This window comes from Motacilla alba, chromosome 4 (assembly GCF_015832195.1).
Source record: "Motacilla alba alba isolate MOTALB_02 chromosome 4, Motacilla_alba_V1.0_pri, whole genome shotgun sequence".
NCBI classification, from domain to species: domain Eukaryota; kingdom Metazoa; phylum Chordata; class Aves; order Passeriformes; family Motacillidae; genus Motacilla; species Motacilla alba.
In genome coordinates this window covers 41,389,627-41,407,596 of record NC_052019.1, presented here as the reverse complement: position 1 = coordinate 41,407,596, position 17,970 = coordinate 41,389,627, and the positions used below count along the sequence as shown (strand labels likewise).

The 17,970-nt window shown below is 35.2% G+C and overlaps 1 long non-coding RNA gene across 12 annotated transcripts in view; it reads left to right on the top strand.

Annotated features, from left to right (window-relative positions):
* The window catches only part of LOC119700172, a 104,895-nt gene that overhangs the window by 55,387 nt on the left and 31,538 nt on the right, over positions 1–17,970 (top strand). For 11 of the 12 annotated variants that reach the window (XR_005256690.1, XR_005256688.1, XR_005256696.1 and 8 more), the window contains 3 exons: positions 7,960–8,031; positions 10,544–10,704; positions 15,937–15,992. This is a non-coding gene — a long non-coding RNA (uncharacterized LOC119700172). The remainder of the gene's footprint in view (positions 1–7,959; positions 8,032–10,543; positions 10,705–15,936; positions 15,993–17,970) is intronic. The other variant, XR_005256689.1, reaches the window with a different exon arrangement.

Genomic DNA, 17,970 nt, shown 5'->3' with positions numbered 1-17,970 from the left:
ACTTTAGATATTAGCAAAAGAAAAAAAAGTCAGCAACCTCTCCATAACTCAGGAACAAAGAATTATTGAATGTTGTACTGTTTTGTACTGTTCCTTGTTTTATGACAACAAAACTGTTAAAATTAAACTGATTTATGATTTAATTTGTGAACAGATACATCTTAAAATAATTTTGTTGAAAATAAGTATATTTGTATGTATAGCTATCTTACTATAAAATCTGAGGTCAGATTATTTTTTGGCTTATTGAATCACATTTGATGATGTGGTGTCTTCCCTCACTAATTTACCACTACATACAAATATCTTCCTGCCAAACCTACCTTATTCATGTAGACAGATCCATCTTCATTCATTTGCTTCCAAATGTGAGAATTCATCCAAGAAGCAGTACTTATTGTGAAGAAGATGGAGTGCTCAGTGCAGGAAGCAAAACAAAAAAACCTTTTAGCTATTCTTCAAAACTTAGATATTGTTTCCTAAAGGTAAAACTTGATGAGCATTTTGTTTAAAAAATTAAACACAGGAGATTCATCCAGGGACAAAATGAATTCATTTTAAGTTCAGTAAATAATTATTGTATGGTGTTGTTCACTGAGCTTCACGGATTAGTTTGGCTGACTGGGTCTTTGAATATATTTCTCAATAGCCTCTTTCTGCTGCACTTTCTTGTGTCAAAGATAGCTTTTTTTAAAAGTTCAGCCTAATCTATGTGAAAAGTCAGGAAACAGTTTTGCGTTGGTAAAAAATAATAGCAGACCTATATTTGCCATGCATTTGAAAGGCCAAGTGCAGCTTTTGTTTAAAGCTGAAAGATGTTGAGCCTGGTGACCTCCTGCAGCAAAGGGCTTGACCAGCCAAGGGATTGGAGTCCCAGTCAGGGGATGAATCCTGCGCATGTGGGTGATCTGACTGCCCATGGTGGGGCAGAATTTCCTGGGTTTCTGCAACAGAAACAGCAGATTGCTATGCTTGGCAGCACCATGAGACCAAGGTAATTTAGGAATAATGGGTTATTGGTTGTGGGTGATGAGAATTCACTTTGGCTGCTGACCAGATATTGCAAGAAATTGCTGTCTGCAGGCTGGGTTGAAGTCCATGTACTCACATAAAAATAAACTGCTAGATACCAAACACTCTAAACCCCTATTCACAGTGTGTCTTAGGGTAATATGACCACATGCAACAGGAGGTTAATGCATAACCTCAGTCTGGGTTATGCATTATCTGCATAGTTGGGCTGGGCTTTGCTTACTGAGAAGGCTCAAAAATAGAAATAATTGAGAACTGTGAGGGCACATGTATGGCATTCAAAGTATAGTCACCCTTTGTTTCCTTTGGTTTGTCCTGGAATTTTGTTAATAGACATCCTGAGAGTGTTTAATAGTTCATTTTAATTGAGAACAAAAGCCTCTATCATTTATTCAGATTATTTCAGAAGATAAATATCTATGGCTGTTATTAAAATTGGATGTAAATTATATATTGGTTTTTAGGTCAATACTATTTTGGATCTTAAAAAAATAAAATGCATACATAAGAAAAGAAATCTTATTTTGTACAGTTTTCACCTTGTAATTTTCTGTGGTCATAGTAAATATATGCAAGTCTTATAATACACTTTGCTTGTTGTGGCATCATCTGCAGACGTATTACAGGCCAACATAAAGTTAGGCAAAACACACCTATTAGTTCTTGTTATTTCCACTACAACAAGGTTCTTACAGCAAGCCCCTGCATGTCCTGGGTACCCTTCAGCTCTGTCCTTTGTGTTCTTGGAATTTAGCTGGGGCAGCCTAGCTGTGTTTCAGAGGACATTATTTTGGTTAAGTGTGCGTTCATGTTTAAAGGAAAAAGCAACCAGTAAAGCAGCACCCTGGCTTCTGTTTCCTTTTGTTTTAAACTATGATTAAGGTTTAGGTAGTGTATAATCATACTCTGCTCATGATGATTGCCTTGGGTATAAGTTGGGATTTATGGAAGAAAGAAATTGTATGTTCCACATTATTACAGTGCATTTCTGGGATTTTTATTGCTGGCATCAAGACTGGTTGAATTCTACTTTTATGCTGTTATGGCTGTGACTCCTGGGCTATGTGCATCTGGTTAAGGACAGATAAATTGTACCCTTAATCAAAAGCCATAACTTGACATCCATTTTATATGTATAGAAGTAATATATATAGAAGCAACTGTTTTGCTCTACTCTGCAGGTGTTCAGAATCAGGATTTCAGCCATAATCAGGCCCATTGGAAGGACTAGAAATAGTGAGGAAGTTGAAACAAATCTAAAAGACATCTTGTCTTTCATAAGGTTTTCCATTAAGAATGAAGAGTGGCCCCTGTGTGACCTATAGCAAGAAAATAATTGGGGAATTTCGGTTTATGGTTTGAATTGCCTACTTCTAAGTGACTTTTTTGTGTAAAAGAAATTTGGACTTAGAAAATTGTTGTGAGCTGTATAAAGGGAGGAAACTATAGGGAATGAGGCATATGTGTCCTAAAAGAACACAGAATTGGAAAAATTGTGACTACCAATACCTACAGAAGGAGAAAAAAAATTAAATGCTTAACTGGGTCAAAAAGCAGTGAGTTCCATAATGTTCTAAGACTCAATCCTAATTCTTCTGTAATTGTATTTAAAGGCCAAATGATTAGAGCCTATTTTTTTCATGTTTTCCCCGCAAGGTAAGGCAAAGCTGGCAAAATGTCATGCAGGTTATTTCATATGTGGAAAACACTTTATAATTTCCTGTGCTGCAGCAACATACGGGCTTCTATTCGGAAAAACAGGGAAAGATCAGCACTGATACTTGGAGAGAGCAGCACTGATATTCTCTACAATTGTGAAAGTTGTTATGATGGCTAAAAATACCACCAGTTGCTATAGCAACTGGAATTTGATATTCCTTCTGCTTCTACTCTCTTTCAAAAATTTATCAAAACAAACCTTTTCATGCCCATAAACTTTAGCTGTTGTATTAGCTGGTTTACATAATGCTGATTTCCTTCCTGATCAATTGTATGTTACTTTAGGAAAAAAGCATACTGGAACACATTTTATAAACTGTAAGCATACATAGGTTACTTATAAATGCTAGGATTGAGGACTAAATAATTTCAACAATCCAAAGAATTTCTTTAGCACCATAATAAGCACTTTTTGCTGTTATAAATATACTTTAAAATGTTGAATATTAAATGTGTGATATAAGCTAAGTGTAAGTATCCAACACCTATTCTTTAAGTTCTACATCTGACTGATTTTTATTGGGGTTTTTTGTTGATTTTTATTGTATTGTTTTGTTGTCTTTGACATTCTTCGTCTTAACAAATTCTAATCCATTGGTTTTTGTCTGCATTATGCTAGCTGTGTCCTGAGATAGCTTTAAAAAATTTCTGCCTAAGGCTTGACAATATTTAATTAGTATTGTTGGCAATTTCTTTCACTCTGATTTTTAGTCAGGCATGAAATGATATAGTGAAAAACCAGCAACTCTCCAAAAGGCAAAGCCATCTTTATCAATTAATAGCTTTGGGTTTTTATTTGTAGTGTGCTCACATCTGTGGTGTCATTTCTAGAAAAACAATTCTCCTTGAAATGTTTCAATATTTCTTACTGATCAACTTTTTTCCTCCACTTGCTGTTTCTCACTGGTGGTGGCTGTATGGAATTTCAATCAGCTTCACCCCATGATTGGTTGGCAGTAAGGCTTTGTAGGTTGAAGTTGGCTGTAAAGGCAAAGTCTCAGACAAGTGGCTAAATGACAGCATGAGCAGTCCAAGCCAAACAAAACTCTCTTCTGTTTTTAAAATAAATCAAAAGGGGGTGCAGACCAGAGTAATATTTGTATTTAAGATCTCACAATATGCCTAACATGCATATTGTGAGACCAGATATCTGAGCTTCCAGTATCAGGATGAGTGTGAGTATTTTGTCCACAGATTTGAGTAGTCTCAATTAATTAGAGTATATTTTTGGCTGAATTTTTAACAACTAGTAATATTATTTCATTCTGAGTGGATTAAATGTAAAACATAAACAAAAATATCCAGATTTCCTACCTTGGAAAATTCTCTGTATGATCTTTTTTAATGAAATTGTTCTTTTATTTATTTCTATCTCCAAAAGGTACTATTGAATATGGTGCCTGTTTAAGGCATTGAGCTCATCCCATACATAAGACTAACTCAGGCCATTTTCCTATATAAAACTCGGGGGCACTCTATCTGCCTGCTGCTTACATCCAGTTTGCTTGGTATGACAGAATGAAATCTGCCCAAGAGCTCAAGATTGACCTAGTGCTGCCCTTACTGAAGTCAGAGGTACTGAGACACAGGATTAGGAGCAGATATGATCAAACAGAGCCCTTTAGAAGGCATTAAAAAACCTGTTTCTGGCTTTTAATTTGCCTCTCATAAAGAGGAGAAAGCAGTGAGAATATAGTTTTTGTGACCTTTGCAGCTGAATATTTGTAAAACCTGAAAGAGATGGGCCAATAACAGTAGTGCACATACTTCTGTTTGCATGACTGGTACAAAAACAAAAAGAAGAAAATAAACCCAAAGCATTTTAATTAGCTCTTGCTGCTATCTTAGAAAATAAATGCTTAGAGGAGCTGAATGAATGTAGGGATCTTAAATATTTTATCAGTGATTAGGAGTGCATTTGGTTTATATTGATTTATATATGTTGGTAATTCTCTGCAAACATCAATCTTTATCCTGTTCTTCATATATCATGACAGAGTAATCATATATTGCTTGCTTGCCACGAGACTCATTAGCATATTCTTCACCTTTCTTCTTATAAAAAAATGAACCAGAATACATCAAATCTCCATCTTACTTAGGATGTAAAATATCCTTCCTCAGATAAAACTAACTCTTAATTTTGAAAAGGATTTTCATAAATTGCTTTTCTGTTAGCAATCAATAACTAAAAGAATTATGTTTTTAATCCATTAAAATTGAATAAATGTGTAGTTCATTAACCGTGGTTCTTATTGGATGCAATATACTTTTAGGAGTTTTTAAAGAACTTTATGTATCATCTGGTAAGTATTTTGGATAAGTCAATTATATGGTTTAGAATTATGTCATTGAAATGACATTGAATCTGAATCTCTCTACCATGGTGAAAGGAAATTTGAAGTTTGATCCATCCAAAGACAGAGGACACTCGCATTTCAGCTTCAGAATACCAACCAGGTATTTCTACAAGATTTTGCCCCGAATTTGCAGTGATCTCTTAGGGATGGATTATTTTATTGACTAAGCCTAACAAGTTCCTGTTCTAAAACAAATAGATTGATATAAACTTGAAAACTATATCATGGGAAAATTTCAAAATGGTGAGTGTGTGGTGAAATAAAATCTCTTTTCTCCAGCTAGTTTAAACCAGTATGTTAAATTTAAAAAGCCTTACCATTCAGATACCATTCATTTTTTCCCTTTTTAGAATTCGTCACTGTTATATGTGCAAATTTATTCTGCATTTCAGATACTTTAGAGAACATATGAACTTAATTTCATCTGAGGGTTGAGTTTCTGTTATCCAGCTAGTAAAAACCAAATAAAATTTTAAATGTTACTGGAGGGTGAAGTACCTTGCCTATTTTGAGGACCACTGTGGTTTCTGTAGCAGCAGAAGAGGAGCCTATGAGCATGCAGAGCTCAATATTCCCTTCTATTTCTGTTTTGTATGTATTTAATAGTAGGACACTTAGGATTATTTGTAACTACTTAAATATAGATGTCAGACTGATAGTATTTGCACTTCTAATTACTATGGGAATCAAAACTGCACCTGAAAACTGCAGATCAAGGTGACAATCATCAGGATATTGGTATGTAAACAACTGTAATTGGAATTTCATACTGAACCATGTGATATCTCAGTTTTGATGTAAGAGAAAGGATTTTACTTTATAGTTTTATCAGTGCCATTTAGTCACTGAGAATGTGTAGGATTACTTTGAGCATGGGTAGATCCATTGTATGCACAGTATTTTAGAATCAGTTCCCCAAAATCAGGGATGGGTGAATTTCATATGATGAGACACATAACCTCTGTCCAATCTGGCCAGAGATACGGAATATACTGCAACAATAGATTACACTTTAAAAAGGGAAAACATTTCAGTGAAATTCTTAGAGTTCTTCCTAGAAGAAAGAACTAAGTCAATTGGGCTTATTTAATATAAAGAAAAGAGAAAAAAGGCAGCAGGAAAATTGAAGGGAACTATTCATCATAGTGAGGTAAGATCAGGCAAGAATTACACAGTTCAGTTTTCAGCAAGGAAGTTTTCTACTACATATTGTTGGAAAACTTGCTAAGGGTGAAGCTAATAAAGAACTGAAATAAATTGCCTATAAAGTTTGGATTTTCTACTTCAGAAACCTTCAAGAAGTGATTGCTTGTAGATCTGTCAAGCTGATTTCTGTCTTCAGGCACAGTTAAGGACAAAACAAGTGCTTTAATTCCTATCTGCTATGATTCCTGGTAATCTTCTTTGATAAATTAACTGTGAGACTTCTAAATAATATATTTCATCAGTAAATGCTTCGATATAAGCCAAGAGAAAACAAAGAAGCACTATTAACAAAAGGAATAAAAGAGAGAGTAGTTCAGAAAACAGGATTTATCTCACAGCTCTTGTTATACTCCTACTACCACAAAAAAGTGTTAGGGTTTTGCCAGTGAGTTTTATGAGAGATAAGCTAGTACTACTGAAAGTGCACTTTGAAATGCCCATTTCTGACAATATATACACTGTCATTCAAAATAATAATAGAATAAAAGAACATTCATACCTTTCAAAATCAGTTTAATTATGCAGTCACTCTACTATTTTATTTAGAGATACCTCCCAGTTTTGTTGCTATTGCATACTGTATGTTTTCAGCAATAAATATGTTGAGGTACTTCAGTACAAACAATCCTCTCTCCTCCACAAGATCGTTATATATAAATAGGTTCAATGTATGTCACAAATTATTCACAGATTGCACAGGAAGGCAGCATCACTTGATTTTACAATACACTTCAGGATCTGTACAGCAGACATTGCAGGTCTTGAGAATGTGCCATTTCAGATGTCATTTCCTAGTTATTGACTTCTTCCCTGCTTCTGAAACCTATGGAGAGATTTCTCTACGACTGTTTTTCCATGAGAATTTAGAACAGCACACTAGGATCTGAACATGCATATAATCTCCAAATCACATTGTTGCCTCCTCATAAACCCAGCTAAGCTAGGCAATAGTACTTCTCTTACCCAGTTTTGTCCTGCTTAATAGTCCACAAACAACATATGATAACACAGTTGAAGCAATGAATAATAAAACACCAGATGGAAATAAATGTCACTGCAAGCAGAGTAATATGCACATCTAGGTCATAAACTGTCACTGTCTGCTGCTTTGGGAAGGAGTGTTTCTAGAACACCTTTTTAGTAAACAGAGCATTCTCACTAGTTCTAGATTGTGTGGTTCACCAGAAAACTCATTCCTCTGTGCTTGTTTTTGTGCCTGGTCTTCAAATGCTCCTCACAACGTTGCCCATGAGTGATTCTCTACTGCCTTGATGCATCTCAGACATGAGACACCAGAGCAAATGGAGTAAAGAAGACAATGAATAAAGTATATACGGCTAGGGAAGGAGTTTTCTCCCAGACACTATATTCTCATAGTTTCAGCATTCCTACAATTCATCATTTTAACTCGGGCAATGTGACACACATACACTGAACACGATACCTTCTTTTCTTCCATCCCAAAATTTCACAAGTGGTTTGCCTTAGCTATGTGATTTAATCACCATTTTGCTTTTCTAGGTAATGACTTATTACTTATTTCTAGGTAATGACTTATTACTTATTTCTAGGTAATTTTTTCTTCTGTTTTGGCCACTTTGTCTAAATTTCTCAATCCTTCTCCATCATGCTTTTTTTTAAGCTGTGGGAAAGTCAAGACATGTCTAGCAGAAGTAGCTGGAAAAGAGAAATTGGTGCTGCTATTAAAACTGAGGTAAAGAAGGCTTGAAGTGCCTTTTCTTTGTCACTGCGTTCCTTTGTCACTGTTCCCCCTGCATCCAATAAAGGATGGAGATTTTCCTTAGCCCTCCTTTTGTTGCTAATGTATTTACACAAACATTTTTGTTGTCTTTTATGGCAGTAAGCACATTAAGTTCTAGTTGGGGTTTTCCCCTTCTAATTTTATACCTACATAACATCACAAGATACTTGGAGTCCTCCTAAGATGTCTGCCCCTTCTTCCAAAGGTCATAAATTGTCTATAGCAGACTCCCACAAGGATTCCTGCCTTGTTGGTCTATAAATACTCAACCTTATCATCACCTTCATTAGCTCTAAACAATTAAAGCGCTCCCTAGTATACAGGGCCACACCACTGCATCCTAGAAGGTAAAGTTTGGAATGGAAAAATGAATTGATAGTTTGAGTGTAAATTCAGAAATGTAAGGTTCTGATTGTATTGTGTTTTGTTGGAAGTGACTAGATTCTGGGTTTGAGATCAGAAAATTCTTTCTTATCAATAACCTTTAAAAGTGATTTAAAAGCTATTTAAAAATTTAGTTTGTTTTCTTACTTGTTAAAAATCAATATACTTTGTCTTGACCAATTTGAATAACTTTGTATCATTGGCTACATTTTGAACATAATATTTACTCCAATTTCTAGTGATTCAATTAATGATTATTCATTAATAAGTATGCTGAACCACACAGACCCTCTCAATTTTCCAAAGGTTACTTCTCTCCTCGGAGAAAATTATCAATTATTCTATGTTTGTATCTTGTGTCTTTCCCTTAGTTATTTATTCAAATGAGAAACACAGGCCTGGCTTGACACTAATCACTGAAGCAAGATGCTTAATAGTATAAAAGCATTGCCGCTGTGATAGAGTTTATTAGAATTGCTCACTCTGCCTTGTCATTATCCACAGAAATGATTAATACAGATTTACCTATTATAAAAATTTCATGCTAAACTTGTACAAGAAAAAAGAAAAAGTAAATTCCCCATCAATATCTTCAGTGCAGTGCAGCTTAGTGTGATTTCAATAACCAGAAAAGTGCCAAAATGACATTAGAAAAGATAAGTAGATGGCACTAGTTATTCCCTTAACAGGTCTGACTTAGCCCATATCAAAAGATTTAGCAACAGTTCTCCCTAAAACAACAGGAGCCAGGACAACTAAGTTACTTGTCCTTCAGTATTCAAGAATAGCTCAGAGATGTCTGTAAAGAATGCTACTTTGTTATATATACAGTCCTTTGTCTTATGGCTACCACTGAAAATGAAGTGAAACAAGAAACCTCCAAGGCTGAGACACATGCAGGTATTGTCTTCTTCATTTGAGTGGGGTGAAATGGCCAGAAGTCTCAATAGTGTTGTGATAAATAAATTAATGCAGAATTAATGCAAGAGATCCACATGTGGACTAAGACATGATGAAATTATTTGTTCTTCCAGTTTGGTTGGTTGTTTTTTTTGTTTGTTTTTTGTTTTCTTTTTGTTTGTTCGTTTGTTTGTTTTTTTCTAGTCTCAGTAAAGTGGTTTGGTTTCTGACACTGCTAGGAATATACTGGTTGTATTCTGGAGTAAATTTACTTGCTGCTGCTTGAGGGTTAATGTTAAACAAAAATGCCCCAAATATGTGAGTCCAGATGTTTAGAACTTAGCTTGAATTTAAATAGCTTACTAAATCAAGAATTCATTCTCAGCATTGAAACTAAAACCAGCATAAAAATAAAAGCAAGTAATTTTGTTACAATTATAGGCAGAATATTAAAAAAAAAGAAAGTTAAAGGTAAGGTAAAATACAGGTAAAATTTGCTGTGTAAATAACTATGAATATAAGGAGTCATTCATAGAGAAGCAGGAAAAGCTCCCGATAGTAGAAGGTGGATAATTGTAACAATCTGTCCAAATATTTCACTATAAATTAACTGAAAAGGAGATATAATGAAGAAAGACTAAGATCACAGTTCATTGAACAGTTCAATGTAGTTGAGTTCCTGAAGTGATATGGTATGGATTAAGGGCTCAACTTTATTGGGTCAAAGGATTAATTGTCCTTTTAAGGTGAAATTTCATGAGGTTGCTGAGCCAATTTAACAGAGAGTGGGTTGGGGGAATGACTGCCACTTTGGCAGCAGCAATTGCCTGTTATCTGGAGAGACTTCTCTTTTCTAAAACTTCAGCTATAATGCCTTACAGTGTCTAGAGAGAAATGGGAAAACTGAAAGTCAGGAGAAAGAACCTCACAAGATTTTGAGGGGGTGGAGAAGGAGAATTTATTTTGCCTAAGTGGGCACTTCAGCAGTTGAAAACCTCACTTATCCATCACTTAGTTTGGATGATAGTCAAAGATCTTGTTATGCTTATAGGTAAGAATCTATTTGTAAGTGATTTAATTGTGCAGAAAAATCCCCATATATGCAGTATCTTAAGTTTACATTATGACATTTGTAATATTTGAAACAATTTGTAATAATTTGTAACTTTGTCATTTTTAGGTTGTATTTTTAGGTTCTTTCATACATTTGACTCTTTATTCAGAGAGAGAACCATTGGACAGTTTTAATACTTGAAGAGAATAAAAAAAATCCAAGTGACCTTGCCTAAAACCACCTGTTTGTCACACTGATGACTGAAACTTAGGACTTCTGATTGTCAGGTAAGTACTTATCCCTGCTCTGTTTTTTTCTAGGTAAATTTAACAGAACTAGTCCTGCTGGTGTGAATAATGCAGCAGCTACAGAACACTGCTTTTTTTTAAAGAAAGAAATGTAACCCTTACCAATACTGCAGTTGTTGGTAGTGGGAATGGAGGTATGGCTTACAAATGTGAATTTCAGCTTTTTACGTTATAAAATGCATATCCAGGTGAGGAATTTAAAGTTTAAAATTTCCTTTTCCACTCCTTTGTAAAAGCTTTGTCTTGTTTAGTGACATGTATCTTGTGTTCAGAAGATTCTCTAAGCAATATATGGTATTTTGAGATCTCCAAGTTCTGATTCCAAGAACTTAATCTTGTACCTTTTTTCTAGATACACAGCTTATGTGTTCTGGTTCATGGTAAAGTCTTGGCTTTGTTTGTTTGTTTGTTCTGTTTGTGATTTTTTCTTATGCTGTGCTTTCCTACTTCACAGTATAGAAGTGTCAGTAGGGGAAAATAACCTTTAAACTCTTAATTTTCCTGTCTGAAACATAGACATGCCATATAAACAATTTATTTTGACTCACATCTGCTTAGTGTTTTCACCTTTTGAGAACACTTTATTAGAGCAGCTCTGGTGGATGAATGTCATTTATGGAGAAACAGGGGAAAATACCATTTGGTATTTTGCTGTAACAATGTGGTCACTTCAAAGCTCATGGTATTACTGCTACTGTGTAGTATTCTAGTCTTGTAAGTAATGACAACAGAAATCCCTGCTGTGCTTAATTTTTCTGCGGTTTCTATAAATGGTGCAAAAAACTCATTTGAGGTGCTTTGTGCAGGCCTGAAACTTTTGTACACTTTTCTTTTTCTTGATAATCTCTTTGTGAAAAGATTTTTTTATACTAGACAAACACATATTTTTTGATATTTACACTGTCTAGTCTGTTTACCTTACATGCTTCTCAAAATCACTTGGTAACACTGCAAATCAGTCAGTACCTGTAAAATGGAAGACCAAAGGAGCTGAGGTTCTCAATGACAGAGATAAGAGGTGATTTGATAATGCCTGCTGACAGCTCAAGCTCACAGTTTCTGTTTCATGTTATTCTCATCTGTATGCTTCATGCTACTCTCTGTGCTCAACTGTTAAAGAGATATACAGGATTGTATGTTAATGCTTTCATACCTGTCTATATTGAGCCATTTTAGCAGTAGAAATGTTAAATATTGTCAGCCAATATAGTGGAAATCATATTCTAATACCACTGTGATTGAAATCAGGTTTGGGAAATAGCTCCAAATCAACTGTTTTTAAGACTTCAAAAGCATGGCACCATAGAAGGATCTCTGCCTATGGCTCTAGCAATAGAATTATTTTAGAGAGAGTCTCAAGTATTCAGGAGACTTGAAAAAGATGGAAGCATCCAATGTAAATCTCTTCAGAAGCTAAATGCACAACTCTTCAGTTCTTTTGAAGATTTCAAATACATTTTTAGTATCTTTTTCATTATATTATTTCAAATGCTAGTTAGAAATTGAAGGAAAAAAATGCCTATTGTTTTCTCATTAAACCCTTGTGTCTTCTTTCTGCATCTTGAATGAAGTCGCTGGCATTTAAAGTGAGATACCTCTCCAGGAGGCAATCTGCCTTTCACTTGCACTTACTATTTCCTTAAAAGTAATTTGAAATAGGCAAATAAACAATCACAAAATTTCAAGTAATTACTGCACTTAATTTTGACATTTCCTGTTAATTAATAAAGCATAACAGGCTTCCGTTTGTTTCATTATATTTAATTTCATAAACTTTTAAACACTGGAGAGGTTTCTGAACAGAGCACTGTTACAACCCATCCCTGTAAGTGAAGGTAACTCAGGTTCTTGTAATAATAGATTCCTCAGGGGGTTCTACTAACCGTTTAGGTTTCCCTTAGAGTGAAATGACACTGAATGACTTTATAAATAAACATGTGTATATATACATATGGTTTACTTTAGTGCAGTTTTGTTGCTATGGAAAGCAGGTATGTAGCCATTTTGGTTGTTATTATCTGCAGAAATGCAGCATTGTAAAGGAATTAAAATAACCCTTCAGAAAATGTTTGGGGAAAAAAAACAGAAAGAAAGGGTAAGAATAGAAAGACATTACCACCTGTTGATCCAGAGATGAAAGCTGATTGTTGCAGTTTTGATGTCTGTTTGCCAAAGTGATGGTTGCAGTCTTGATCCTCCAGGAATGGGGGAAATCCTGTGAAGCACAAAGCCCAATTGGTTAAAATACAGTGAGGTTAGATGGGAAACACCCCACTACCTCCCCTGGGCAGAAGTTTTACTCTGTTGCAACACTGTGGATCATGCACAGTCCTCTGCTGGAAGGCCCCAGAAATGAGTCTGGGGGTGCTTTGGGGGTCTTTGATGGTTTAAGAGCCCTTCTAAGACATGAAGCTGCCTCTCACATCAGTGCAGTTGAGCCAGCTATGCCCAGTGAGAAGGGATGAACGTTCTCAGGCTTACGTGTATGAATGTGAATGCCCCATATGGATGTGAACTTCCCCAGGCTGGGTTGGAGGGAGGACGCTGGAATGATAAAAAGCACTATCCCTCCTTGCAGGATCTGCTTATCATCAGCCATTTCCCTTATCTGGCTCAAACCCCAGAGCCTCTGGTGGTCAGTGTTCACACCTCTGTTTATGGAGACCAGAGGTTTTGCCACTACAAGCTCAAAACCTCCCCTCCTGCCTGTCTGGGATTGCAAACCTGGTCCCAGCAAAGCACCCTGCCACTTCCACAAATGGCCAAATATTTGAGCCATTAACCATTAAAATCCCAGTCTCTCACAAGGGCCAAACATTTGAAGAGGACAGATTACACACATTTGCTTTTCTGACTCACTATACATTGTGTATTTTGGCCTGTTAACAGTATATAAGTGCCAGCTCTCAGCATTTTGACCATAAAATAATTGCATAACAAAGCAGTCAAGTAGCTGAGGTTGACCTATGAGTATGTTTTTTTTTTCTGGTATTACATTTCTTTTCCAAACCTGTTTAAGTCAATAGATTCTTACTGACAAGGCTATTTCAGATGCGAGCTAAAAGTAAACCTGTCTCATTCCTCACTAAGGGTTGTTACTGAAACCAGGCAGGAGTTAGTCACTACTGTTGATTTTCAAAATTGTAGTTCTACTCAGTCTTGAGAACCTGAACTTCTCTGAGTAGGATTCAGGCTATATTTTAATGACCTGGAAGCTAATCATCACTGTTTAACAAGTCTTTAGACTCTTTCTGTGCTTGTAGATAAATATGCACCTCCGTCCTGAGACAGGAGTGTAAAATAGATGGCTGATTTAGAAGAATGTAGATGATTAAAGATCTGATTTAGGTAGGACTGAAACCCAATTTTTATTTAAATTCTCATAGTTTCACCCCACAATGAACCTCTGACTAGTTCTGTAAGCATATGTTAAAGTAAATAGCTGACTTTGGATCTGTCAGTAAGGAATTCGTGAGACAGAATGTAGAATAAATAATAACCATTGGAAATACTGAATTCAAGTGTCTTCATTCCATATTGAGAGCTCTGGTTACCAGCTTGTAGAGAAATTTCTGTCTTTTCTTTATTTAGCCTGTAATTATTCTGTACTTTGAGAAACTGTTTTCATGGGAGAGCACCTTGTTCCAGACTACGTTATAGCTTGATTATCAAGGCTCTTTTCATGACATAAGTGCATATCTCCTCAGTCAAAAGACTTAATGAACCTTACTATCTTCTGTGTTAAATTAGAGTTATGCAAAATACAAATGAAACATCATTTCCAGTTTATGTACTCAGAATCCTGGCTGCCTCAAGAAAAGTGGTATCTGAGAAGGCTTTTGTAGGGTCTAAGTTATATATTTGAGAACTAAACTGGAAATTAAGTGTGCACTCTCTTTGTGCATCTGGCACAGTGTTTCTGCTGGCTTGCTCATCTGCCTCTTTCTCAAGACTTTTTCTAAGAGGTTTCCTCACCTCTGGCAGTTCCCCAGGGAAAGTTATTTGCAAGTTTTGATTTTAAGTCCAGCAGAGATTCAGTACTGGTAAGGATATTTCAGAAAGGTAACACATTTTCAATGTGACTCAAAATAATTGGGTGATTCTTTATTTATATCTTGATAAAGTCTTATTTCCTCCATCTGTGTTATGATTCAAAGAAATATTAAAAGTCTATTTCAATGACTGAAGTTTAAACATGACATTAACAAAACTTGTCTCTTTCTCACTACAAGCTCTTTGTAATACAGCATCAAAAGTGTTTATATTTCCCTTCCATTGTTTATGAATAAATGCAGATAGGTAGTGGCAAACCAAGCTGGGATCTATTGTGATAGACTGAGACAGTACAATAGTACTGCAAGCTTACTGTTAACCTTTTCTTCCTTTCTTGGCATTGCAGTCTAGAATTACCCTCTGGAAGGATCCCAAGAAGACAGGTTGGAATATAGAATTACCAGAAGGAAATGGCTTATCATTTGCTTTATGATGCTACCCTAAATTCTCTGTCCATTGACAGTGAGGCTTAAACTGGGTTTTTCTTTCTCAGATGCATATAAGACTATAACTTCTACAATGATTTTCTTATTCTAAAGTCTTTGTTCTCTGTTTTCAAAGTCTATTAAGTAACTTAAATTTTTTGCTGTTGTAAACATTTTAAAAAATAGATTTTTGTTATTCATAACCTTACAGAGTGATATTTGCGCCCATTTAATTGTGTGACTAGATGTTTTCAGGCACTAATTTAGCTTCTACTTGTATTGATGTCTAACAAATAGAAAAATCTGAGTTGGTTTTGAATTTTGTATGTATTGGTGTGTATGTCCTTACTTTCCTGGAAGCCATCATGGACAGCTTAAATATATGTACCAGATTCTTTATACAGAGAACTAGTAGTATGACTTTGAACTAATTCCCATTTGCCTGCTAAACAGAAAGAATAATTGGGCATCTTGATAAAGTGTTATTTACCACTGCGGACAAAATTTTGCCTCTCGGGGTGAACAAATCATTAGGCTGATTTGAAAAGCAGTTATTTTATTTGTCAATCTGCAATGGGCATCTCCTGTGTACATAAATCAATGGCCTTTCTAGAAGCAGGCATATATCTGCAAGTTGTGCCAGAGCTCATGTGTATGCTGTGTCAGTGTATGCCATGTTTATGGATGGATATAAGATGAAGGAGTGCTAATAGCTGACTTGCTATTTTTTCAGGGGTTAAAGCAGAATCTCAGCTTTTCACTGTCTCAACCTTCCATGTCATCTGTAAGGTACTAATTTTTTTTTTCTCTCATTCTGCACTAAATTCTCCTAAATATGTAATTATTTTGAATGTGGTGTCATATATGGGCTATTACTCTGTTCACTTGGTGCATGACTGCTTGTTAAGTTGTGGCAACTGAATTACATGCCTTAGACCTCAGTTTCTTTAATAACTGTCTTTTAATCAGTCCCTGTTTCAAAAGTGGGATAGTTTTTTTGCAGGAGTGAGGGAGAGGAATGATACTGCTACCCTTTTTTCATGTCTCTAGAGTAAAAGGGAGTTTGTTCCAGTGTAAGGAGAGTACTTGGTACTGCTTGAATACAGCTGGGAACAGTGGTTTTTTTTCCTGGATCACATATATTTATTCCTTAAAATAAATATATGACACAGAAACAGAGATGAATGTATAGAATCCATAATGGAAAGACAGAGATTTTGCAGGAAGGAGGATCTATGCTGCTGAGTTCTATGGGGGAAAATAAGATGACGATAATAAATACTAAATTCTCTTAGCAGAGTGTAAAGAAGTAAATAAGGTTAGCAAAATTATTCTTTTAAAATCCCTTTAGATAAACAGAACATTTTGCTGAATTTGATCCCTATATTTGGCTTCTGGTACATCTGAGGCTTTTTAGATGTGGACAGATATTTTTAGCAAATGTGTATATATAATTTCACACATCACCAGCATCTTAAAGCCATTGAATGATGGGAAAACCAGTATAAGATGCATAACAGACATTTTGCAAACCAGATGATCTCCTGCTATAGAACATCCATTTCAGGTAATAATGTAAATCTTAGCTGGAGGCATTTTCTAATTATTGTCCAAATTATAATAACATTTCTGGTACATTCTAAACAAAATTTTATGGTGATGTGAGAAGAAGAAAAAACAACTCAAGAGAATAACAGTCTGAAACAAACTGGCATACAAAGGGAGTAGCTGATCTTCCTTGGATGTTGCAGATGGATGCACTTACAGAAAAAAAAAGAATAATGGATTAAATTCAATCTTTGAAAATATTTAACAAACTGATTATGTAGAAACTATATAATATTTGTAATTGTAAAAAAATCACATCATTTATGGATGTTTAAGTCTTGAACATGTGATCAGATTGGATCATAATCCAGTGTAAACATGCCTTTTTATTGTTTCTGTCTGACACACAGCTGTAAAATTGGCCCAGAAATGCTATCTATCAGACAAGAAAATATTCTTCTGAAAACTAATGAATGAAACTCATAGTGTAGACAGCGCATTCAGTGTGAAAATGAAACATGTTTCTCCTTCTATGGCTCTATGAAAGTGAAAGAGATTAATGGAAATACTATGCTTCCACAGTGCTAACATAATTTCCATAATTGCCTAGGATAACTACATTTTTGAATATCTGTATTCCTCAAAGCTTTTTAAAAAGCACAGAATTGGAAGACAGGGGTTTAAAATTAGGTTTTGTGATGTTCAGGACACTTAGCTGAAATTTTACATTCTGTTGTACTATGAATGATACTGCTATCTGGTTTGGTATTGAATTTTCATTTAATATGAAAATAGTTTCCAAACATTGCTGAAATAGGTCTTAGTAGTTACTTATCTTGAGTTCTCAGAATAGTAAGAGCCATCAGCCTTATCATGATCACTCTTAATATCTGTGCAATTAATTGAAAATTAATCTCAGGATTTAAATTCAGTCATTGCCTTAAGTGTTGAGATAATGAACTTCATTCAGATGTCAAAATTGTGAAGTTTTTAATAAAAGTTCTCCTTTAATGGTGTATCTATGGATTCCAAGTGGGGTATAAAATCCTAAAGTTGCTACATGATGAGCAACTTTCATGAGTATGAATCATAACCCAATAAACGGGGACAGCGTGTCTTGAGAGTCTTTGCAGTGGTCAATACTCAAGTTATGTGATGGAATATTTGGTGTCTCTCTGACTGCATTTGCAGTCACTGCAAGCTGCTATTTTGTGTGTGG